General features: G+C 43.7%; 1 protein-coding gene and 1 pseudogene across 1 annotated transcript in view; both read left to right on the top strand.

Moving 5' to 3' along the window:
* gabbr2 (gamma-aminobutyric acid (GABA) B receptor, 2) overlaps nucleotides 1-26,997 on the top strand; it is a 1,342,876-nt gene that overhangs the window by 429,098 nt on the left and 886,781 nt on the right. The gene's annotated exons all lie outside the window — the stretch shown is intronic.
* Nucleotides 1,233-25,853, top strand: LOC137351830 (nucleolin-like; annotated as a pseudogene).

Below are 26,997 nucleotides of genomic sequence, written 5' to 3'. Positions count from 1 at the left end.
TTAAAAAAATAGATTCAGCAGCCCAGGTATCACAGTGGTGTGGGGGTGGAGGCTGGGGGGATGGCCCGCTATAGGCTCCTGCACCCAGGAGCGGCGGGAGGACCTCAAGGCCTGTCTGGAGCACTGGCCCCTTGGCATTCCACCAAGTGCCTGCCTCCAGGCACCTAAACAGCCTCCCATGGGTGCTGGAATCTAGAGGCCAGCTGGAGAATTTCAGTGGGCCTTCTTTAATTGGCCATAATTAGGTTCTTGCCGAGCCTGATTGGTTACCTGAAGTATGGGAGCAGCTAGCTGTGCCGGCCCGCATCCTGCATCTGCAAAAATGGCCCGGAGGGTTGATGGAACCAGGAAACCAGCACGCTGGCCGTCAGGGCTATTTTTCGGCTCCACCTACCTTCAATCCCTGCCCCAGCCGGGGGCCAAAGCGCCAGCCCCAGGAGATATTAGGGCAGATGATCAAAAGATTGGTCAAAGAGATGGATTTTAAGGATTATCTTAAAGGAGAAAAGTGAGGTAGAAAGGCAGAGGTCTGGGGAGGGAATTTCAGAGCTTAGGGCCTTGGCAGCTGAAGGCACAGTCACCAATGGTGCAGCGATTAAAATTAGGGATATTAAAAATGCCAGAATTAGAGGAGCACAGAAATCTCGGAGGATTGTGGGGTAGGAGGAGATGACAGAGATAGGGAGGAGCAAGGCCTTTGAGGGATTTGAAAACAATAATGAAAATTTTTAAATCAAGGTGTTGCTTAATCAGGAGCCAATGTAGGTCAGCGAGCACAGGATGATTGGTGAAAGAGATTTGGTGCAAGTTAAGACATGGGCAGCAGAATTTTGGATGGCTTCAAATTTACAGAGGGTAGAATGTGGGTGGCCACCCATGAGTGCATTGGAATAGTCATGTTTAGAGATAACAAAGGCATGAATGTGTGCATCTGCAGCTGATGAGCTGAGACAGAAACAAAGATGGGCGATGTTATGGAGGTGGAAATAGACAGATTTAGTGATGGATATGTGGTCAGAAGTTTATCTCAGTTTATGACACCAAGGTTGCGAACAGTCTGCTTTAGCCTCAGACAGTTGTCAGGGAGAGAGATATGGAGTTGGTAGCTAGGCAATGGTGGGGACTGAAGACAATAGGCTGAATTTTGTCGTGGAGACGAGCATCCCGGCAGTGGGTCAGAAGGTGGTGGGGAGACCCCACCTTGCCTTCCATCGGGCCCCCATTGCAATTACATGGTCGGTAGCCGTGGGGACAACGTACCTTTAAAGGATGAGCTCCCGCCTCCAGAATTGCCGTCCAATCGGAAGGCTGGCAACTCTGCAGTACCAGCAGAGTCACTGGGAGCAGGAGGCCCTGCAGTACCGAGGAGAGAGAAGACCCCAGGACAGGTGAGCGGGGTCAGGCTTGCCAGGCCATTCAGGCAGGCATGGCGACAGGGTGGGGTTAGTGAGAGTGAGGGGTCTTCTGGGAGGGGGCAATTGCTGCTGTGGGGGCGCTCCAGGGGAACTGGATTGCCCCATTGGAGGGCTCCCCCCCCCCCACCCACCGACCCTGCTAGGAGGCTGCCAGGTTTTATCTGGCGGTGTCTTCCCACTGTGGCGGACCCCTCTGCCGCCTTTTAAATTGAGGCAGAGGTGGAAAGAGGCCCTAAGTGGGCATTAATTGGCCACAAGGGGTTCAAATAGCCTGGATCAGGAAGGCCCTTCCCCATCCTGGACAAAATTGGAAGGTGTCAGGCACCTTCCGGCACATTTTTAAGGGCCCACCCCCACCACTGTTCCCGTCCCAAGGGAGCGCATAAAATTCAGCCCAATGGCTTCAGTCTTCTCAATTTTTAGTTGGAGGAAATTTCTGCTCATCCAGTCAGACAAGCAGTGTGACAATTTCGAGACAGTAGAGCTGTCAAGAGAGGTGGTGTTGAAATAGAGCTGGGTGTTGTCAGCGTACATGTGAAAACTGAAGCTGTGTTTTTGGATGATGAGAACTAGGAGGCAGCCAAGAATGTTTCCTTGGGGGACACCAGAGGTAATGGTGCAGGAGCAGGAAGGGAAGCTATTGCAAGTTATTCTCTAGCTATGATTAGGTAGTTAAGAATGGAACTGGGGAGTGCAGGCCGACCCAGCTGGATGACGGTGGAGAGACATTGGAGGAGGATGGTGTGAGCATCTGTGTCGAAGACTGGTTGATGAGGATGAAGAAAGGTAGCTTACTTTTGTCACAGTCATATTTGATGTCATTTGTGACATTGATGGGAATTGTTTTCATGCTGCGTAAGGAATGGAAACCTGATTAGAGGGATTCAAACAGGAAAGATGGATTTGGGAGGCAAAAATATGCAACCTTTTCTGAGGTGGCAAGAGATTAAGAAGTAACAGAAAGAAAGAAAGACTTGCATTTATTTGGCATCTTTCGTGACCATTGGACATCCCAAAGTGCTTTACAGCAAATGAAGTACTTTTGAAGTGTAGTTCCTGTTGTAATGTAGGAAATGTGGCAGCACAGCAAGCTCCCACAAACAGTAATGTGATAATGACCAGATAGTCTGCTTTTTGTGATGTTGATTGAGGAATAAATACTGGCCAGGGCACCAGGGATAACTCCCCTGCTCTTCAAAATAGTGCCATGAGATCTTTTATGTCCACCTGAGAGGGCAGATGGGGTCACGGTGAACATTTCATCCACAAGATGGTACCTCCAACCGTGTAGCACTCCCTCAGTACTGTACTGGATTGTCGGCCTTGATTTTTGTGCTCAAGTCCTGGCAAAAATGAAGAGAAAGGAAACCCAATATGCAAGGTTGAAATTAGAAGCTCGTGATGAAGCACTAGCTTCTAAAAGCAAAATACTGCGGATGCTGGAAATCTGAAATAAAAACAAGAAATGCTGGAACCACTCAGCAGGTCTGGCAGCATCTGTGAAAAGAGAAGCAGAGTTAACGTTTCGGGTCAGTGACCCTTCTTCGGAACTGACAAATATTAGAAAAGTCATAAGTTATAAGCAACTTGCTGCTGTTCAATATTCAGTCCGTTAACACCTAATCTGTACAAATGCTTTGTCTTTCAACACACCATTAACATATTGTTTGCCTTTGCTCCATGACCTTTTGGTCAGCTATGTGGCCTGGTCCAATCTACACCTTCTCCTTTGTTATCTCTTGCCCCACGCCCACCTCACTTGCTTATAACCTGTGACTGTTCTAATATTTGTCAGTTCCGAAGAAGGGTCACTGACCTAAAACGTTAACTCTGATTCTCTTTTCACAGATGCTGCCAGACCTGCTGAGTGGTTCCAGCATTTCTTGTTTTTATTTGAGTACTTTCCGATGGCTTTGAAAGTGGATCTACTGCTGCAAAGAAAGTGGTTGCCAAAAATGCGGCTCTGTTTGCCACTCCATAGTACTATTGACATAATTCAGCTTTGCAGCATGCCTGGAAGGATGCAGTGGCTGACTCAAAGATGCAGGTGACCATTACTGTCATACTGGTTGTATGATGCTTGTTAGCAGTAAGTGCCCTTGCAGTAGATGGTACAGCTCTGCATCTGACTCTCTGCGAACCTGGACCCTGTGAAGACAGTTGCCACTGACATTAGGTAAGTGTGACCTAATCCAGTTGCTGACATTTTGGATGATGTGACCAATTAGGCTTTGCTGGCTTATAATCACCCTAGAACTCCTTAACTCATGCACTACCATGTAAACATGACATGCTATATTTGGTGTGCTTTGTAAGAACCGTCGAGCACAAAGTTAAGTCAGGCCTTCACATCTACCTGTGCCACAAAGTCTGCTGTCGCAACCTACTTTGAGTTGGAGACTCAACTTGCGCTAAACATCTGCCAAAGGGAGGTATGGTCACTTTTGCTTGTAGATGCTGGTGTGAAGTGCCAATCGTTGGGCACATAGCACCTCTCCTGCAGTCTAGCATTCCTTCATTTGTCCTCTTCTAAACACATCACAAAGCGGGGATGTGCATTGGGGAAATCCATTAATTCAGTAATAGTACTATCTCATCATGTGCCTCATTTTTGGTGTTTCATCTTAAGTTATCTAAGTGCTCAGTAGATGTCAGAAGCAAAGTTTAAAAGCCCAGCATTAACATTTGTAGCATCAGTTTTAAACATTTCTGATTGTATTTTGGAATTTTTTACACTTTTGTTGTGGCCATGTACTTTAACACTTGTGTGGGGTTGTCATTTTTCCCCTACTGTTCCACACAGGACACACCTAACTGGATTTTCCTCTCACTGATATAGCAGTGAAAATTGAATGCAAATGAGATGAAAAGGATTACCATTGGATTTCTATGCCTTTGTGTGGTGCAAGTAATTTTTCCTCTCCACCTGCTCCCCCTGCCCCAGCCCCCACCTACAGTTAATTCTGCTGCCCACCCATTTGATGCCCAACCACTAACTATGAAGTGACATCCTGTTGGCAGTGGTGAGAAGTCCACAGTTGAAGGGAGGGACCTGCTATTGGACTCCTCTCTCTTGTCAGCATTTTTGCCAAAAACTGATGAAATTCTCCATTGCCTCAACAAAGACAAATGGGTCAAAATCCTGGAACTCTCTCCCTAACAGCACTGTGGGTGTACCTACATCACAAGGACTGCAGCGGTTCAAGAATGTGGCTCACTACTGGAGGGCAGTTAGGGATGGGCAATAAATGCTGGCCTTGCCAGCAATGCTCACATCTTACTAAACGAATAAAAGCAAAAGACAAGTAGCCTTCAGGCCAGAACATAAGTGCTCCATAGTTTATACAGCTAGTTGGGCTTCATGACTGAATATTTACGTTATTGAATGACAACCTAAATGTCTTCCTGTCTTTAAACCAGATATCCATACCACCAGTAACAATAACTTGCAATAATGTAGCACCTTTAACATTGTACTGCATCCCTAGGCACTTCACAGGAGCATAATCAGACAAAATGTGACACTAAGCCACATAAAGGGCTGGATTTGGTGTGGTTCCCACCAAGGCGGGATTGGAGGCCGGGGTGGAGGGGTGGGGTATGGAGTATCATGACAGGTGGCTGGGGGATGGTAGGGCAGAGGGCCCGATGCCTTCCTGTCACCCAGTAATCTTCCATGGGGCAGGATAGACTGACGACGGCCTTCCCACCGAGGCCAATTAAGTGGCTTAAGTGGCTTATTAACTCCCTCCTCCATGGGCAATTTGTGGCCCATGGAGGACCCCCACAGGGAACCAATTCACCTACCCCTAGGACTTACCTCCCCCTGAACTGCAAGTCCACCCCCAGCCCCCTACCCCCTCAACTGGGCCTTCTGGACTGGCCACGGTGACCCCGCCTCACCTACTGTTTGTCCGGGGAGCCGGGCAAGACCTGGGTCCAAGGCCTCTGCAGTACTGGAAGTGGCCACCGCTCCCAATGGTGCTGCTGATACTGATGAGCTGCAGGACCTCTGATTGGCCGGCAGCTCATGGAGACAGGATTCCCATCTTTAAAGGGACGGGGATCCCGGCTCCTGAAACTTTGAATTAAAAAGCCTGGAGGATCGCTCCGGGGCGGGGTGGGGCGTGGAGAGAGGTCGCAAAAAGGCAGAGGCAGGGCTCCCCCACCTTTTTGGCCCAGTCTGGGAGCACCACCTCCAGCACAAATTCCAACCCAAAAGAGATGTTAAGGTAGGTGACCAAGCGCCTAATCAAACAGCTAAGTTTTAAGGAGAGTCTTAAAGGAGAAGACTGAGTTCCAAAGTGGAGAGATTTACGGAGGAAAATCTAGACTTGATCCCTCAGCAGCTGAGGCACAGCCACCAATGGTGGAACGATGAAATTCAACGATGCCCAAAAGGCTGGAATTGGAGGAGAGAAGAGGTCTTGGAGGAATGTAGGGCTGGAGGAGGTTCTAGCGATAGGGAGACGTGAGGCCATGGAGGGATTTGAAAATAGGGATTAGAATTTTAAAATCAAGGCATTGCAGGACAGGGAGCCCTATAGGTCAGTGAACAGCTAAGGGATGATGGGTGTGAGCAGAACTTCATGCAAAAGGATATGGGCAGAAGAGTTTTGAATCACCTCAAGTTTATAATAAGTGCAAGTTGAGAGGCTGGCCAACAGAGCATTAGAACAGTCGTTTTTGTGTTTAATTCAGCGTCCCTTGGACTTAATGGAGCACAGATGTGACTATACAAGAGGGAATGACTTGGTGAAAGAAGAGTAAGGAGAATCAAAGTTCGAGATGAGATAAGGGTGTGAATTAACAAATGCAGCTGCAGAAGTATGGAGAAATGAGAGTCAAAGGCTAGACAGTTGGGAAATTGAAAATGCCATTGGAAGTGACTTGGGGGAGTGCTTTTTCAGGGGTAGACACGGAAGAAAGTGGGGTTGAAAGAGAAAGAATGATGTCAGTGCACAGTGGTATAAAAAGTGATCGGCAATTGCTTTATTTGTGACTACGACGATGGGAATAGAAAGGTCATGTGAGATGGCAAAGTCAGGAAGTTAGCTCTGAATACAGGTAGGAGAAGTTAATGGAGGACAGGAAGGCAGTGATCTTAGAGGAGAGAGGGCAAGGTGAGTTGATATGGTGGTTGAAATTACCGAAGATGAGAAGTTACTCAGTCCAGACGTTGAACGAGGAAAGCAGTGAAGATACCTTGGTGAGAAAGTTTTTAAGGTACTTGGTTTGGTGGTAGAGAATGAGGATTTTAAATGAGAGGTGTGGAACAAGGTGAGATGCTCAAAGGATGAGAAGGTACCAGAGGAGTAGAGACACATATAAAGATGAGATTTGGGAATAAAGGGCACCACTGGTGGTTTGGGTGAGGCTAGTTGTTGAAGGTATAGCCAGGTGGAGAGATAGTGTTGTTGCTTATGAAGAGGCAATAATAAGTTCCTTGACGGGGCCTTCGAAAATGCTGTCAGAGGCACAGTGGGAAGCTGTGGGCTTATCCAAGAGGGAATCGAGCCACGGATGGCAGCAGCAGAATAGGAAGGTTGAGGAGTAGTGAAGGGTTTAGATGAGGATTGGGGGGCGCAGAGCACTCAAGACAGGAGAAATGAAAGGAAGCATGATGACAATAGAGAAGGGCCTAAGAGAGGTGAAGGGGAGAGAAGAAAAATGGAAGTAGAAATGGCGTGCTAATTGCTGGAGCCACAATCAAAATGCGCACATGAGTGTACATGGAAACTCATGTTACGTTAGTATGGCAATGATTAGGATAGTGAGCAGAGAATAGTGAGGAGACAATAGCAAGAGTTTAGAATCCACTAAAATAAAAGCAAAATACTGCGGATGCTGGAAATCTGAAATAAAAACAAGAAATGCTGGAACCACTCAGCAGGTCTGGCAGCATCTGTGGAAAGAGAAGCAAGGGTCACTGACCCGAAACGTTAACTCTGCTTCTCTTTCCACAGATGCTGCCAGACCCGCTGAGTGGTTCCAGCATTTCTTGTTTTTATTTTAGAATCCACTACCTTATCGTTAAAAGTGAAATATGTTTGCCATTCATAGCTGGTTTTTATATGGGTCGTCACTATAGGTAACTTGTATAGCTGTTGATCAAAGTGAGGCATTTGTGAACCAGGTCTTGGAAACATCTTTTTCCTTATTCATTTAAAATCACATCCCAGAACTAATTAATTGCATAGATAGCGATCTAAAAACATTTGTGCTGCCCAATCTCATTTTCTATTTTATCCAATAAAATAGTAAGCTGACTTATTTAAAGATTGCCTCAGGGTGTATTTGTAAGTGTCTGTTTTATTGCCTCTTACAGATTTTTGCATTGGTCAGAGCTTGTTAAACTATACTGGAAATACCTTAGGCAATCACTGATCATTCTTTACAGAAAATAAGTCGTAGGATCACTTCTGTAGGTTAGTAGAGGAATTCACAAATATCTTATCGGTTCAAACGCCAGACCTCAATTCATTCACATTAGTTGCTTCCTTTCCTGATCCCACCTCGTGCGCACAGGATCCTAGAAGTGGTCACTTAATTAATTGTGCTAAAATTTGACATAAATTCACTCCAATAGCCTATATATTTGAACTATTAATACATATCTAAACCTTTTCCGCTAAAATCGCTTGCTAATAATCCTAACAAATGCTGGCATATTATGACCCAATTAAATCATACATGATTTAAAATGAATTTCTGAGAAGCCTAAAACATCCCTTACAAAACTTCTTCACAGAATGTTGCTATAATTCCACCCATAAAGCTGACTATATGCTGCAATCACTGTCAATGAATGCCTAATAGAAATGGTTTTTATGTTTTATGTTTCACATGTGGATTATTATTCAGAAAAATATATGTCCTGCATAAGAAAAGTTAATTTAGCGAATAGAGCCTACTCCTTTATAAACCATGTGCAATCTACCCAATTAATTTTCCACTTGAACTCCTGAAGAAAGGTTATATAAATTTCTCCCAACACACAAAGATAAACCACACAAACACCCTGGGTACCTGTCTGTCCCTACATCTTTATTCAAGAGTGGTCCAGCAACTCTAACATTTCAATGATAGCTGCTCAAGTGAAATCATTTTCTATGCATTATCAATCTTTTCTGTCTATACCAGCTCCTGTGGCATTCATTCTTGTTCCTAACTGCATATTTTTCTAATTATTTTTTATTATTTTAATCAGCTGTTCCTGCTGTGAGCCAGTTCCACATATCCAGTACTGTGTGAGAAAAAATAATTTTAATCTTTATTCTTGCTTGAAATAAGTTAGTTTTTTTGCACTTCAGTTCTGTGCTCACAGTACAAATTAAAATGGCTGTTTACTGAAACTTAATCCATGCTGCTCAATATTTAAAGAACTGCACCATATCTTTCCTAAATTGTACAATTCAAAGCCTGGACTTCCCAATCAATTAAATCAACAGTAACTCATTTATTTCAAATGGATTATTGCTGGTGTTAAAATAATGCTGATTGGAAAATCTAAGCTTCAAACTATCATAGCACAGGATATGCTATGTAGCCTATTAGGTTTATACCTATGTTTTTCTCCACCTGAGCCAACTAGTTTAATCAGGTTGTGCTGCTCATTCCCCATATCCTTTAATTCCCTTTTAAAATAGTGTGGATGAATATAGTACAGTAATTCTGAAATTCCATTGGACTTCTCCCCATGGCTCGCAATAACTCCAGTGCGATACTGGAGGAATTCCCACAGAGAAATGGTGTAAATGACTTTATCCAGCTCTTGGGGTTCTGCTTGTGCCCCAGTGGAGGTATGGCAGGACACCAGGAGAAGCCCCATTGAATTTTAGAGCTAACATATCTTTTCTCTCCGATGCAATAAGTTCAGCTCTGTGAATTTGTCTTCATAACTTAGATTTCTAAGAACCAAAACCTCTTCTCTGAACCCTGTCCAATCCATTAATGTCCTCTTGCAATTAGGATACCCAAAACTGTATACAATATTTAAAATGCCATCTGACCAATGATCTAAACTAGGTTTAATAATTTGCTTTGACCTACAATCAAATGTCTTTGAAATGTATACTAATACTTGTTTAAACTTGTTAACCGCTTCATATTGGGGGAATAGGACTGACTGGATCGTTCTACAGACAGCCAACATAGACCTGATGGGCCAAATGGCCTCCTCTGTGCCGAAAAGACTCTATGACCATGACATTCAATGGAAACCTTCAGTGAGCAATCAATATCCACACCTTGCTGGACACTCCTTCATATATAGATATATCTATATTTATCTCTATGGATCCTGTTCAATTATATATTGTATTACCTTTCTCTTTGGCCTCATTGTCTTGAGAGACAATGGGTAAGTGCCTGGAGGTGGTCAGTGATTTGTGAAGCAGCGCCTGGAGTGGCTATAAAGGCCAATTCTAGATTGACAGACTCTTCCACAGGCGCTGCAGATAAAATTGGTTGTCGGGGCTGTTATACATTTTGCTCTCTCCTTGCGCTTCTGTCTTTTTTCCTGCCAACTGCTAAGTCTCTTCGACTCGCCACACTTTAGCCCCGCCTTTATGGTTGCCCGCCAGCTCTGGCAATCGCTGGCAACTGATTCCCATGACTTGTGATCAATGTCATAGGACTTCATGTCGCGTTTGCAGACATCTTTAAAGCGGAGACATGGACGGCCGGTGGGTCTGGTACCAGTGACGAGCTTGCTGTACAATGTGTCCTTGGGGATCCTGCCATCTTCCATGCGGCTCACATGGCCTTTACCCATATTACCTTATTATATTACCTTTACCCATAATGAAATCCATCTGTCTTTCCTTAGCACATCTGCTTACTGTAACTCTTGTTATGAGAGTACATTCTTTCAGCTCCATCTTGTGTCAAACTATTACAAGGGATTATGTGCAACAGCGACAAAAAAACCTTTACTATATTAATAATTTAGATTCTTTTTCAGTTCCAACTGTTGTACCAATATGCTCAGTCATTTTATCATAAGTCTTTCCTGACCCATAGTGAACAGTTACTTTGTTTTATATTTCATTTGGAAAATCAGATGTAGCAGAAGGTGATTACCTGCCCCAGTGAAATCATACCTGTCCTAGATACAAGTGAAATAATGCCAGCTTCGCAGGTGTATAATAAGATGCACAGAACAATTTCCAAGCAGGTCAAATTGTTGGCTTCTGAAGTCACAATGGTGCCATATGTGCTACTATTTTAGTCTTGATAATGTTTCCTATGGTGTAATTTTAAACAGAGTAATTTTGACCTGACACACTTGTCCCAGTGACAGTTAACAATGCATTTGTACTTGTGCTGGAATAGTTCTACTCACTCGAGGCAGCTAGTTGGGAAGCTATTTTTATTCATCATTAATTAATTCTTCACTATTCAGTTCTGTGTATAACATCTTGGACCACAGTTGCAATGTTCTCAGTAAAAAGTTTGATGGCATGCAGGTCAATGTCAGGGTCACGTTTACCTTCATTATTAATCTTTCCCACCTATTTATAACTTCTATAAATATCTAAAACATTTGACTGATTTGCCAAAGCCCTGGGTTTTACAAGGTAGCTCTGCTCCTGCTAAGTTAATTAGAAGTTTACTGTTATAGGTTATCACCTCCTGCCTTTAAATTATTACTTTTTTGGTGTAAATTGAGATGAGGTATATTAGTGCAAGGAATTGCAAGAATTTTCTGCTTTTTTTGCATCCATTGTCACAAACAATGACTTGCAAGACATAGGCTAGTTGTCTCAGTAATATTCGTGCCATTTTTACAGTGGAGGCATTTAGGGAAGGCGGATGTGGGTAGGAGGGTAAACCCCCATGGAGAATCCAGTGTGAGGCCCAAGCCAGTTTCACTCCTGGCTTCATTTGAGCAGTGCAGCACTGTCTCCCACCTGAAGCTGATAGGAATGACATCACAGTCGACGGGCATGAGCGGGAAATTGGGAGGGTGGTCATTGCCCCTGGTAACCCAAGGGAACAGTCTCCAGCTTAAGGTTAGTGCTGGGAGGTGTTTCTCCAAAGAGCTGCTCGTGGTTGGAGGGAAAAGGAAGTTCAGGGCTGGAGAGGTCCATGAATTACTTGGGGGGGGGGGGGGGGGTGAGGGGGGAACAGGAGGAGCTCCTCCTGACTCATGAAGAATCCATTTGAATAGAACTATAAAGTGACTTTTTCTGGCCACTTTGCTGCCTCCTGATTTTGTACCATGTAGGCATCCTGATTTCTGCAGTTAAAATCATGTCTTGGTGTCAAGTTAGGGTTGCCAACTTTGGTTGGAGTTATTCCTAGAGGTTTGATCACATGATGTTCTGACCATATGACATCTGACCATGTGACGCCTGACCATGCGACACTTGATCACAACCTCTATTCCCAGTCTCCATCTCTCCCCGAGACCCTCAGTCTCCAGGCTGGATTTTGTTCTCCCCCAGGCATTGGGTTCTGTGGGGGGGGCCTGAAGATGGCTCCAGATGAGGCCCGCCATGACCCTCGATACCGTGAGGGCGCAGCCCGATCCTCCCAGCGGTGCCGAGGCTGTGTGGCAGTCCACCCTGTCGCTGGGCGACAGAACCACAATTCAAATGTTCATATCAATAAAATGAATTACAGTGGAGTCCCTGATGGGAAGGGCAACAGTGTGCCAGAGTTCATTCACCATGTGCGGGCTTGATTGCAGCACAGATGCACACACGTCAGCTGGCAATACAATAAACATTTCTCCAAGTTGCCAGCAGCAGCACTCGTGAGAGGAATTGCTCACTTTGGGACACTCCGGCCACAACCAGCAAGGTTGGGACTACTACATTGAGTATGTAATCAGGCCCCTGCCTGTCTGCCTGAGGAAGGTTTCCCTCCCAAACAAGTTTTCTGGTTAGGTAAAACAACATCAGAGAGGAATGCAATTCAATACCCTGACCGCCATTTTAGCAGCTGTCCACCCTGCTATTTTTAGCCCAGCTACAAATGTAAGATATTTATTGCATTTGTAGAGCATTTTAATCACCATCCTTCATCTTCCTTGTGATCTATTTGAGTAAGGCCCCTGAGCCTAATTAATGCCAAATTATAGGCTGTTTGATGATGTGAACGTGCAGTCACTGGAAAGAGGTTGAGACTATCCATATTTAATTCAGTTAGAACATTTACAGGGGGCAGCCCTTTCAAACCTGGCCCTCGAGACAAAAGAGCATTGTAAATCTGAATCCTTTGGGCCAGATTTTCAAATGTCAATGGGGTTGGGACCAGGCGCAGACATGATTTAATCTCTGAATCCCGATGTCTCTGGGACAGACTTCAATATTTAAAGTGAGGGTGGGGGAGAGGGAATGCGGAACCCGCTCGCCTCCAACTAATGGCCCATTAAGGTCCTAGAGGAGCTTGTTAAGGGGCCTGGGAGGTCAGGACCGTCATTTTCAATTTGAATTTTGGCAAACTCAAACCGTCTGATGCACAACTGTCGTATTCAGAGCGGGGTGAAGGGAAACTTTTTTTTGTAACATTAAAAATTATGAGGCCCTCTGGGGAATCTTGCAACAGATCAGTGCCGTTACCTTAGATTTGGATCTTTCAACAATGTCTTCCTCTTTTATGCTGCTGGCCCTCTAAGGAGCTGCTTGCACTCTTCAGCAAGGCAGCAGCAGGCCCCATCATGGCTGTTTTCTGCCTTTGCCACTTACACTTTCCAGGAGGCAGGAGCTGCTTGGCATCACTGATTGGGCGCCGAACTAGGGCAATTAGGGCATTAACATGTAAAAATAGCATTGTTCAGACAGGGATCAGGGTCGGGACCCAGAACTTGTCCCGGCACTAGTGCTGAGTTAAAACCCTTTAGTGGAAACAATAACTTTCTCATGATTTGCATTAAAAAAAACATACCTTTTCCATATTAGAGACTGCTTTCAGATATTACCATGCATCTTTTGTTCATGAGATGTGGCCGTCGCTGGCAAGACCAGCATTTATTGCCGATCCATAATTGCCCTTGAGAAGGTGACGGTGAGCCACCTTCTTGAACCACTGCAGTCCTTGTGATGTAGATACACTCAGAGTGCTGTTAATGAGGGAGTTTCAGGATTTTGACCCAGCATCAATAGAAGAAAGGTGTTATATTTCCAAGTTATCATGACTTGGAGATGAGCTTGCAGATGGTGTTGTTCCCATATGTTCACTGCCCTTGTTCTCCTAGGTGGTAATGGTGGTGGATTTGGAAGGTGCTGTCAACGAAGCCTTGAAAAGTTGCTGCAGTGCATCTTGTAGATAATACACACTGCAACCACTGTGCACCAATGGTGGAATAAGTGAATGTTTAAGGTTGTAGATGGGGTGCCAATTAAGTAGGTTGCTTTATCCTGGATGGTGTCAAGCTTCATAAATGCTGTTGGAGCTGTACTCATCCAGGGATATTGGGAATATTCCATCACGCTCCTGACTTTTACCTTGTGGATGATGAACAGGCTTTGGGGAGTGAGGAGATGCATTACTCGCCACAGAATGTCCAGCTTCTCACCTGCTCCTGTAGCCATGATATTTATTTCCAAGTGAGGATGGTGTATGACCAGCTTGGAGGGGAACTTGCAGGTATTGATGTTGGGATGCATCTGTTTCCCTTGTCCTTCTAGGAGGTAGAGGTTGCGGATTTGGAAGGTGCTATTGAAGGAGGCTTAGTAAGTTACTGCAGTGCATTTTGTATAAGGTACACACTGCTGCCACTGTGTGGCGGTGGTGGAAGCAGTGAATGTTTAAGGTGATGGATGGGGTGCCAATCAAGTGGGCTACTTTGTCCTTTTGTCCTAGATGGCGTCACACTTCATCCTGGCACGTGTTACACCTGACTTGTACCTTGTAGATGGTGGACAGGCTTTGGAAAGTCAGGAGATGAGTTACTCACCACAGAATTCCGAGCCTCTGACCTGCTCTTGTTGCCACAGTAGTTATATGGCTGGTTAAATGAAGTTTCTGGTCTTGCTACATGTGTACGCGGACTGCTTCAGTATCTGAGGAGTGGCGAATGGCTCTGAACATTGTGCAATCATCAGTGAACATCCCCACTTCTGACCTTATGATGGAGGGAAGGTTATTTATGAAGTAGCTAAAGATGGTTGGGTCTAGGACACTATCCTGTGGAACACCTGCAGCAATGTTCTTGGGCTTAAATGTTTGGTCTCCAACAATCACAACCATCTTCCTTTATGCTAGGTATGACTCCAACCAGTGGAGAGCTTACCCCCTGATTCCCATTGACTTCAGTTTTGTTAGGGCTCCTTGATGCCATACTCAGTCAAATGCTGCCTTGATGTCAAGGGCAGTCACTCTCACCTCACCTCTTGAATTCCCTCTTTTGTCCGTGTTTGCCTCAAGGCTGTAATGATGTCCAGAGCTGAGTGGCCCTGGCGGAATCCAAACTGAGCATCGCTAAGCAGGTTATTGCTAAGTAAGGGCTGCTTGATGGGACTGTCAATCATACCTTCCATCACTTTGCTGCTGATCAAGAGCAGACTGATGGGGCCGTAATTGGCCAGATTGGTTTTTACATGCTTTTTGTGGATGGGAAATACCGAGTCAATTTTCCACATTGTCGCATAGGTTCCAATATTGTAGCTTTACTAGAATGATTGGCTAGGGGTGCAGCTAGTTCTGGAGCACAACTCTTCAGTACAACTACGGGTTTGTCGTCAGGGCTCATAGCCTTTGCTGTATCCAGTGCCTTCAGCCATTTCTTAGTATCACATGTAGTGAATCGAATTAGCTGAAGACTGCCATGTGTGATGTTGGGGAGCTCAGGAGGAGGCTGAGATGGATCATCCACTCGGTATTTTTGGTTGAAGATGGTTGCAAATGCATCAGCCTTATCTTTTGTATTGATGTGCTGGGCTCCCCCATCATTGTGGATGGGAATGTTTGTAGAGCCTCCTTCTTTGGTTAGCTGTGTTAGAAGAGTGCTTCTATTTTTTTGTAAAACATGTTTTAAGGACTTATAGTTGAATTATGGACATTGATTCATCTGGAAGCTTGAAGAGATGCTGAATGTTGTGTTTTTTTAAAAGAGGTCACTAGAAGGATTCCTGGACTTGGCTCGTAAACAAGCCCTTACTGGAAGACCTGTTTTCAGGTAAAATACCAGCAGGAAGTTTGTTGTTTTGACTTGGGGAGATGTTTACAAAGAAGTGACAGGTCAAGATTTAAAAAGGTCAGGAGGTTTGACGTCTGGAATGTTTTTGGTTTCACTTTGAATTGTTACAAAGGTCAGTTGATTTTTGCCTGCCTAGAAAAGCCCAGCTCATCTTTCTCTCTTGGAAAGAAACCCTGCAGATCCAGTGTGTCAGTCTCCTTCTTTCTCCTGTATTTGAAGAAACCCTGCACATCGAATGTATGGGAACTAAAACCCCTGTTGCTGCATTTCTGCTGTAAGACCTATCTGAAACCTCTATAGTTCCATTTCTTAGAAAGCCTACCCAAACTGATCTTCAATATGTTTTATTCTGGGAAAAACAGAGTATATGATTGACAGTATCGGTAAATGGGAAAATTTAAATATATGTTGTGACCTGTGGAGAAGTGGGACTAGAATAAACAGTGCACTCCTTCCACCTCAGTCGTAACAGTTGTTTAATTGTCCAGCACCATTCACGACTGGATGTAGCAGGTCTGCAGAGCTTTGATCTGATCATTGGTTGTGTGATCACTGAGCTCTGTCTTTCACATGCTTCAACTAATGTTCAGCATGCAGATAGTCCTGTGTTCCAGCTTCACCAGGTTGGCATCTCATTTTTGGGTATGCCGAGTGCTGCTCCTGCACTCCTCATTGAACCAGTGTTGATCCTCTGGCTTGATGGTAATGGTAGAGTTAGGGATATGTCGGGCCATATGGCTACAGATTGTGGTTGAATACAATTCTGCTGCTGCTGATGGGTCATTACACCTCATGGATGCCCAGTTTTGAGCTGCTGGAACTGTTCTGGATCTATTCCATTTAGCACAGTGGTAGTGTTGAAATTGGATCATTTTCTATCAGTACCATCATCCAAGAAGAATGTTGGCTGGCAGTAAGTGGCCTTGTAATGTGAAATAAATAGCTAGCTGTTCATTGTAACTGTTGCAGTCCACAAACATATTTTGGAAATATACAGTGTTTTTACTTGTATTGGAATCAAAATTGAAAAGTTTGCACTGTTTATCTGAATCACCATGTTCAGTAACAAACAAGAAAAATGAACAGTGCAAGGACGACCATTTGAGACAAAGCCCACGCATTGTTCCATGGTAAGTACTATAAAGGAAGCGGCCATGATCCTGAGTAACTTATGAGGTATTAATCATTAGTGAATTCAAGAGGGAATTGGATTGTTATCTGAAAAGGAAGAATGTGGAGGGCTATGGGGAAAAGGTGGAGGAGTGGCACTCGGAAAATTGCTCTTTCGAAGAGCCAGCACAGACACGAGGAACTGAATGGCCTCCTGTGCTGTAACAATTCTGTGATTCTGTGATAGTGAATCAACCATGAATGAAATACATTGGTGATGTGCATGCAGGAGTAGAATGTCTAGGTTATTTTAGACAGTGAGATAGGTCTATTGTTTACAAAATTTGTAAATACAATTGGGTTAGATGAGTTACTGTTGTGAATGAAGGAAGGATTATTATTATAAAATGGCAGCCATGGCTCAGTGGTAGCACTCTCACCTCTGAGTCAGAAGTTTGAGTGTTCAAGTCCCATTCCATACTGTTATGCACAGAATCCAGGCTGACTCTTCAGAGCAGAACTCAGGGGAGTGCTACACTGTCAAAGGTGCTGTCCTTGTGCGTGATGCTAAACCAAGGGGCACAAAAGATCCAATGGCATTATATAAAATAGAGTAGGAGAGTTCTCCCAGTGCCCTGGTCAATGCTTAGTCCTCAACCAACAAAACTAAAACAAATTATTTGGTCATTATCTCACAGTTGTGGGAGATTGCTGTGTGCAAATTGACTGCCATGTTTCCCTACATTGCAATAGTGACTATACTTGAAATGTATTTAATTCGCTTTACAACAAGGACCTGAGGTTGTGAAAGGCACTATATAAATACAAGTTTGTTTTTCCTTTCTTTTACTTTGCTGCATGGTCAGATCTTTATTTGTCCTCTTCTGCTACCTCCACTTGTTCCTCTTCACCTGCCACAGTACTGAAACAACTCTTATCAAAGTCATAAATGACACCCTATGTAATTGTAGTGAAGGTAAAATATCCCTCATCGTCTTGCTATATCTTTCTTCAGCCTATGACATGGTTGACCACACCACCCCCACAATACCTCTATCATCCATATTTGGAGGGGGGAGCGGGGGCGACTTCATGCATCTGGTTCCATTCTTAACTATCTAATCGTAGCCAGAGAATCATCTGCAATGTCTCCTCTTCCTGCTCCTGCACCATTACTGTTTTTCCAAAATTCCTTAGATTCAGGAATGGTCCCATCAGATTGGAAGTTAGCAAATCTTCCAAAAGGCATTCAATAAGGTGCCAGACAAAGGTTAACAGGCAAGATAAGGGCTTGTGGAGTTGGAGATAATATATTAGTATGGATAGAGGATTGGTTAACGGACAGGAAGCAAAGAGTGGGCATAAACAGGGCATTTTCAAGTTGGCAGACAGTGAATAGTGGCGTGCTGCAAGGAACATTGCTGGGGCCTCAGCTATGTGACTTAGAGACAGAGAGTAATGTATTTAAGTTTGCTGATGATACAATGGTAGCTGGAAAGGTATGCTGTGAGGAGGACAGAGAGAGGCTGCAAAGAGATATAGACAGGTTAAGTGAGTGGGCAAGAAGATGGCAGATAGAGTATATAGAGAAGTGTGAAGTCATTCACTTTGGTTGTAAGAACAGAAAAGCAGAATATTTTTTCAAAGGTGTGAAACTTGTATGTGTTAATGTTCAAAGAGACTTGGGTGTGCTTGTACAAGGAATGCAGAAAGTTAGCATAGAGGCACAGAAAGCAATTAGGAAGGCAAATGACATGTTGGCCTTTATTGCAAGGGAATTGAAATATAGGAATAGAGAAGTCTTGCTACAGTTGTACAGAGTTTTGGTGAGACCACATCTGGAGTAATGTTTGCAGTTTGGGTCTCCATATTTAAGAAAGGATATACTTGCATTGGAGGTGGTACAGTGAAGGTTCAGAAAATTGGTTCCTGGGATGAAGGAACTGTCCTATGATGAGAAGCTGAGTAAATTAGGCCTATATTCTCAGGATTTTAGAAGAATGAGAGGTGATCTCTTTGAAACATACAAGGTTCTGAAGGGCTTGGATAGGGTAGACACTGAGAGATTCTTTCCGCTGGTCGAGGAATCTAAACACGGGGACATAGGGGCTGATCATTTAGGATTGAGATGAGGAGAAATTACTTTACTGAAAGGGTGGTGAACGTTTGGAATTCTGTACTCCAGAAGGTTGTAGATGCTACATCGTTGAATACAGTTAAGGCTGGGATAGACATATTTTTGGTCTCTCAGGGAAGCAAGGGATATGACGAGCCGGCAGAAAAGTGAAGTTGAAGCCCTAGATCAACCATGATTCAGTTGAATGGTGGAGCAGGCTCGATGGGCTATATGGTCTACTCCTGCTCCTATTTCTTATGTTCTTGTGTTTTCTGGTGTCCAACACGGATCCATCCTTGGTCTTCTCCTATTTCTCAAATACAAGCTGCCCCTCAGTGACATTACCTGAAAACACAGTATTAATTTTCACATGTAAGTTGACAACATCCAGCTCGACTTCACCACCACCTCTGTCGACTCCTCCACTGTGTTAATTGGATATTAATTATGTTTGCTTGTATGAAGGTGGTGGGCATTAACTGTTGTTTCACTTGAATCCCTATAAATAGAGACAGATGAAACTGTGATTGTTGGGTTAGGAGGTGTATGCTTGTAATGTGTGATTCTGTAAATAAATATAAAAGCATTAAAGATCGTCTCCCTTTCTATATTTTGCAAACTGGCTTTTTGAATATAACATGATAGAGAAGACGGTTCACTAAAGGTGAAGGTTAGAAGCTAAAAAAAGTTAGAAAACTACAATCCCAGTAGCCGTTGTGGAAAATGGCAGAAAGCAAGTGTAAATTGTTGGGTTATGATTACCCTCCAATGTTTTCAGACTCTGAACCATATGACCAGTGGAAGAATGAAGTGGATATGTGGACACAGGTTTCGTCCCTACAAAAGAGGAAACAAGGTATGGTCTTGGTGTATTTTGTGAGATAAATACCCATTAGTTGGACAATGATGAAGATTTGGACCATTTATTAGAGTTTTTGGATAAAATCTATCAGAACTATGATCTGTTAAGTGCCTGTGAGCATGGTTGGACTTTGATAGATTTCAGAAAACAGATGGTCATTCCATGGAGGAATCTATCATTGACTTTAACAGGTTGTATAAAATATTGCCAAAATTCACATTGGGGATCCCTGGATAAATAATGGCACTTGAATTGCTGGGTTGTGCTAATCTGTCCGTAGACAACTCAATGATTGCCACATTTTGGAATGGTCCAGATACTTGATGCAGGCGCCAGTACAATGAAAGGTTTAAAGACAGACAGACTGGTGAATGAGAATGAAAGCAATATCATATCTGGCTATTACAGGAGAAGACAGAATTGAAACAGCAGTAATAGGCAAGTGAATCCCTGGAATTCCTGGGGAACATGTACTAGGTGCTTCATGTACGACTCAGAAAGCCACTAAGTGATGTACTGCCCAAAGCGGAGAGGCAAGATCCTCAAAATGACGTATGACAAACAGAATTCTGAGGAAGAGGTTGAAAATAATCATGAGTCTGAATAAATTATACTGGTTACATGGAGTTTTAGTCCTGTGATGAACGTGTCAGTTGTGTACTGATTTAACTGTGCAGTGCTGAATAGTGCTTGCACTTTGACAGTATGTGGAACAGATTGGTTGAAATGTTATCTCGATTCACTAAGTAGTGCTGATCAATGCAAGGTTAAGGGATATAAAACTACTATTTGCTTTAGGTTTGGTGAGGACAACACCATGAGGTCACTAGAGAGAAGTGCATGCAAAATAGCTGGAGTAAGCCTTTTTAAAGTACCGATGTAGTCTCTAATGAGATACCTATGCTGTTGATTAAATCGTCTATAAAAAAGGCACAAATCAAACTTAACATGGAGTATGATTTTTTTTTTAAATTATTTTTGGAAAGGCAGTGTATCTGCAGTCAGGATATTGTTGTATCCCATTAACAACACCAAATGTTTCTCATCAGTGTTGGACAAGTATTAATGGAATCAGGTGATAAGAATCAGTGAGATTAAAGCAAATGGTCTTAAAGTTACATTGACAATTTGTAAACGCCTACTTATCAAAGTAGAAAAATTCTGTTAATGGATGCAGGTGTGGTTGATGAAGATTATACAAGGCTAATAGAAGAGGTTCATGAGAAGTGTGAAATCTGTAAAAAGTATTGGAGAATGCCACCATGTCCTATTGTAAGCCTTCCATTGGCACTAAATTTAACGAGGTAGTTGCCATGGATCTAAAGGTATGGGACAAAGACAGAAATATTTTCATTCTACATTTTCTGGATCTAACAATTAGATTTAGTCAAATAAAAGCAAAATACTGCAGATGTTGAAAATCTGAAATAAAAAAAAGAAATGCTGGAAATACTGAGCAGGTCTGGCAGCATCTGTGGAGAGAGAAGCAGAGTTAATGTTTCAGGTCAGTGACCCTTCATCAGAACTGGTCCTTTTCCCCAGCAATGTCACATCCCTTTGCACCTTTGGCCTTTCAGGAGTGCCAATATATGCAATAACATCATTGCCATGCCACCATTACTCATGAGCATCTCCACGGATGCAGTGACATGGACATTGGCTCAGTCAGCTGCTGCCTCTAAAGGTTTACACAGGGATACTGCAGATGTGGACTGGTGCACAGCAGGTGAGCGAGGGTGATGTGTGGCTTGCAGAGATCATGTCGTTTCCTATGGAGCAGAGAGTCTTTGTCTGATAAGCCATTGCCGAACATCCCTAGCTCACTGCTAGCCCTGCATGCAGAGCCTGGGTGCCATCTACCCTCCCATGCACCTTTCCTGTTGTAGGTCCTCTGCGTCCTCATAGTTCAAGAAGAAATCCTGTTGACGTCTCTCCTCATCATGCCAGGCATGCCCCCTATTGGGTGCGTAGTTGTGCAGAGCACAGTAAGCAGCAAAGAAAGGAGCTGGCCTTTTTGGCCCATAGAGCAGGGCATCACCCTACCAATACAGGCATTGGAAGCACTTTTTCAGCAGGCTGATCACCGATTCAATGGTGGTTCTTGTAGCTCAGTGACTGGTGTATCTCTCCTCTGCAACACTGGTGGGGTCTCTCACTGGTGTCAGGAGCCATGTCTGCACAGGATAGCACTTGTCTCCAAGAAGCCACCTGTCCATCTGAGCCAGTTCAGTGAACAGCAGTGGCAGCTGGGACTGGTGCAGGGCCCAGGTGTCATGGCAGCTGCCTGAGAAGTGGGCACAGATTTACATGAAGCATCTTTGGTGATCACATACCAGTTGCACCTAGATTGAGAGGGTTCTTTTAATGGTGACGTCTGCAGGTGATAGCCTGGCAGGAGGCCTGATGGCCACATGGGTGCAATCTATGAACCCTACTACCTATGGTTCTCCAGCAATGGTGCTGAAACTGATAGTCCTCTGGGCCTGGCTGTGAGAATCCATCCTGAAGCACACATACTCACTGGCCCTCCAGTGCAGGGCATCAGTGGTGCACTGCTGACTATGTGACCCCACAAAGGTCTCCGGTGGGCCCCTGAAATGCTGCACAGGTATCAAGCTTAAGAACCGCTGCCACTATGAGGACCACAGGCATAGGATGTCCACCGAAGCCTATGGGCTGCAGGTCATCATTGAGCAGGGCACAGAGACGTGTCACCAACATGTGCAATCGCCTCTGACCCTGGTGCTCTGACATCCGATGGCATGTCATGTGGGGCCTGTAGCTGCACAGAGACCGTAATGGTGAGCTCTCCTTGGGGGCTCCTGTTCACGACCGGGGCTTATACCTGGACCGCACCTGCCTGTTGATCTTGCCTCCAGTGCATACCGATCCTCAGGAGCAGAGGACCACAATGTAGGATGAGCCATACCCATTTCTATGTGATAAATAAAGTTGTATCCTTCATTTATTCGAGGGTTCCTTACAGGACAGGGATTGGTGTTCACAGATACATCAGGTGCTTTCATGGATCAACTATGTGGCGTGGCATGGCATTGCCCATCTTGGCTAACACTCAGAGTGGCACAGCATGACGACATCAAGATCCTACCAGCTGCATCGATTGCCCCCACCGCCCATATAACCTTAAAGCTCCCACGCTTTCTGGCACCCTCTCCACACACAGAGTGACCAGAGTGCCATTGCTCCTTCACACACACAAACAAATGCAGAGCATACACTGTTTACGGAGGGAGGGTATACAGAACCTCCCTTCATGCCTGCAGAACTTTACCTGCAGTAATCCCAGACCCCCTCCCTCCTCCCTTCCAGAATCCAGAGTTGAGACCCCTGTAATCCGCCACCCCCTCCCTTCCAGCATGCAGAGCTGAGACCCCTGTAATATCTGGACTTACCTTCAATGTCCAGTTATCCTACTTCTGATGTCCCATCTGGTTTTCTGTTCGTGAATGAGATGGCACGTGATGACCGCCCGTTTTATGTAAAATGCGAAAGTGTGGAGTGAGAGGCGGTGGAATGCGTAATCTGGAGAGGTAAGTTTTACATATTCTAATTGGTGTGCCGCTGCTGGGTGGCGGTGGGGGCCGCACCGAGGTCCCCCTGCCGCCGGTAATGTGGTGGGCCCTTCTTGACATTGGCGGTCAAGGTGGGCCTCTCTCCACAGAATTTTACGGGCCCCCCCCACCATGACCCATTGCGTCAGGGGGCTTGTAAAATTCAGTCCATTTTCCTTTAGCTTGTGAAGCTAATAAAATAAAAGGTTTATAAAAAATATTTTGGCAGCTGAAATACTGGCTCTTGTTGAGGCAGTGGATATGAGATTCTATTTATCAAATATTTTAAGTGAGATTCTGTACAATGGGCATACTGAAGATAGTATGCTGTCATGTAGAACCCCCACCTGCCAAGAATGAAGCATATTAAGTTTGTCATATGAACATTGATTTTAAACTGTTGCTGGAGCAAGGAAATGACTTGTTAAACAGATCAGCCGTGGCTGGAAAAACATTTGCATACTGACAGACAGTGCTTGGAGGGGCAAAGGGGCTATTCCCTGCTCCAATTTAACCCACAATGGACTTTGAGCACCAGGTATTGTGTGTAAGAAGAGATATTCCAGGATCGGCTATGACAAGAGAATCCACAAACAGATGTGGTCAGACCAGCTGGTCACATGACTAACCTGCTTGGCAACCTGAGTTTTTCTGAATTGTACAAAGAGTTTTGAACTGAAAAAGACTGGTTTGCTCCTGGAGTGAGAAGACCTCTCCTGTCTGCTCCCATCTCTTTCTCACAAGCCTCTGGACACACTGAGGACACATGAACCCCAAGAGAGAAAAGTCTCCTACATCGAGCAAGGTTTAAGAAGAATACTGGGCCCCAACGAAAAGCAAGGCCTACCTACAATCAAGGATTCTACAGAGAGCTCTAAGAACAGTAACCAAAGACCATCTGCAGATATTGCCTCAAAACTTTCCACTTCATTTCTTCTGCTCTTTTATGTCTCTATCTGCATGTGTGTATCGTGTATGCATGCTAGCGTGGGCACATAGCATGTCCGTAGGCGTTAACCGAATTAGAGTTTAAGTTTAACCCAGAGCTTCCAGTTGCTTTCCATTTCAACACTGCCCCAGCTCTCATGCTCACATCTCTGTCCTGGGATTGCTGCAGTGTTCCAGTGAACATCAACGCAAACTCGAGGAACAGCACCTCATTTACTGATTAGGTACACTACAGCCTGCCGGACTGAATATTGAGTTCAATAATTTCAGAGCATGACAGGCCTCCCATTTTACTTTTATTTTTAGTTTTTTCTTTTTCCGTTTTTTAATATATATTCTTTTGTGTTTATTTTATTTTATTTCATCTTAGTTTGTTCAGTTTGCTTACCCACTGTTTTTTTCATGTTTGTACTTGTGGCTGTTCAATTTTCAGTCCGTTAACACCCTTTCTGCAAAATAAAAACAGTAGAAGCGTAAGACTGAAAATGATGCATCCTTTTCGCTATTTGTTGGAAATTTGAACTCTGAAAAGCACTTTGAGGAACTAAAGAAAGCCCTGAATGGCTTCACCAAAAAGACATTTTCATTCACAGATGTCTGAATTGAATCTAATAGCAAATTCGGTTACATAGACTTTGAAACTGAAGAACAACTGGAAAAGGCATTGGGATTCAATGAAAACAAAGTGCTAGGACTTGCAATCAAACTTGACAAAGCACATAGCAAGGAAAGTAATGCAGACAGCAAAAGAGAAAGGGACTGCAGGATGTTGTTTGTCAAAAATTTCCCATTCAAGATAACTCAGGATGGCCTCAAAGATATTTTTGGGAATGCTATTAACATTAGAATTCCTACTTCTCGTGATGGTTCAGGGACTCTGGGCATTGCATATATTGAATTTGAAAATGAAGCAGCTGCAGATACAGCATTGGAACAGAAACAAGGCACTGAAGTTGAGGGCAGGGCCATTATTATTGATTTCACTGGCAATAAGAATATATTAAATATAAACACAGCCAGATTTGTATACATTCATTGTAAATAACTTGATATATTCTGCAACAGAAGAAACCCTTCAGAGTATTTTTGAAAAAAAAATCATTGATCAAAATACCAGGATAGAATGGCAAACCAAAAGAATTTGCATGTTAAATTTGAATTATTGAAGATGCTAAAGAAACTCTTGAGAATCACAGCAATACAAAGATTGAAGGGAGAGGTTGAATTTCAGCAATCAAGGGCACAGAAGCAGTGATGGTCCCAGCAATACATGGTTTGTTCATGCCCTTTCTAATGACACTGAAGAAACTTTGAAAAAAAACCTCTGAAGGAGCTCAGAGTGCTAGAAGTGGAAGTTCAAAAAGTTTTGGATTTGAGGACTTCCCATCAGAGGAAGATACAAAATCAGCTAAGGAAACGATGGAAGGTGGAGAACTTGTTTGCTGCTAAATGTCACTTTGCTCGACCAAAGGGCAAAAGCCAGTGAGGAAGAGCTAGAAGACGACAAGGTGCATTTGGAGGATTAAGAGGTGGAAAGACGACTCCTCAAGGAAAGAAAATCAAATTTGATTTAAAAAGGCTAATAAGACTGCTCTACCTCTGTGTTCAGGCTGAGCCTCTGTTGATTTACCTCAGAGATGGATATTCCAGATTGCATGGACTGCATGGCTATGTAGTTTGACGTGTGGTGGGAGCTCCCTAAGGTTCTGAATGGGCTTACAAGGCAGAAATTGTTGGTACACACTTGTGAGTTTTGTCAGGTTTATTAAGTATTCTATTTTACCAAGATGTAAATGTACTGGTACCTATGATATTTTTTAGTTGCAATATAATTGTAAAATTTTTTTTATGAAAAGGGGGATGTTTGGACAAATACTTTTATGCACTTTGGCTTGTTGTACATATGTGACCTCTGATGGCATGATATGTAAATAAAGGCTTTTGACAGCAGTCATTTTATGCACCACATGGAACACTCTCTTACATCCTTTAAGACACTCCTTAAAGCCTGCCTCTTTGACCAAGCTTTCCGATATCGCCTTATGTGGCTCGGTGTTAAATCTTGTTTTATAATGCTCTTGTGAAGCACCATGGGATGTTTTATTACATTAAAAGTGCTATATAAATACAAGTTGTTGTTTACCTCTGCCTCTTCCTAAAACTCACTAACTACATTCTTAGGAATGTTAGTATCTGTATCAATACTTGGAATGTGTGAAGTATCTAGTTTTACAGCATCACTTTTTCTGACCTCCTCATTTTAGGCAGAGCCTAAAGGAAGAGGAAAGAAGTAGGATTTACAGTGTATCCCTGAGACAATGTTCTACAACACAAATGAGATCATAAACTTTGTGCATTTTGCAGCTGCTATACAAAGGTAAGTCCCTGCTGTGAAGACCTGGATTAGCAGTTAGTGTATAAATTACTGATGAATCATATTATGTGCAGAAACATCGTTGGGTTGTGGCACCGCCTCTCCAAAATCGCCTTTGTCAATGACTTCAAATGATTCTCGGCCAAAAAGAACTGAAGCCATCTACTGAAATTCAGACAGCTGCTGTAGCATGGACAGCTCATTGCCTGCCCTAGATCCCTCCTGATGGTGTGATCAGCCTTGGTTTAGAAGCAGAGTGCACGGATGATGCTATTAGCTATGTCCCTTGTTACTTATTTCCTTGAAGATATAGCAGATGAACATTTACTTTGTGTGAAGGAGCAATACACATGTATACAGAAGTGCCTAAATTTACCTTGACATCTCACCTGATGCCACTGAACTTGTCCTTTATTTGATTCCATGTATAGTGGACCTCCATTCATGCATC

The sequence above is a fragment of the Heterodontus francisci genome, chromosome 2 (genome assembly GCF_036365525.1).
Source record: "Heterodontus francisci isolate sHetFra1 chromosome 2, sHetFra1.hap1, whole genome shotgun sequence".
NCBI lineage: Eukaryota > Metazoa > Chordata > Chondrichthyes > Heterodontiformes > Heterodontidae > Heterodontus > Heterodontus francisci.
This window is presented reverse-complemented; position numbering and strand designations above follow the sequence as displayed.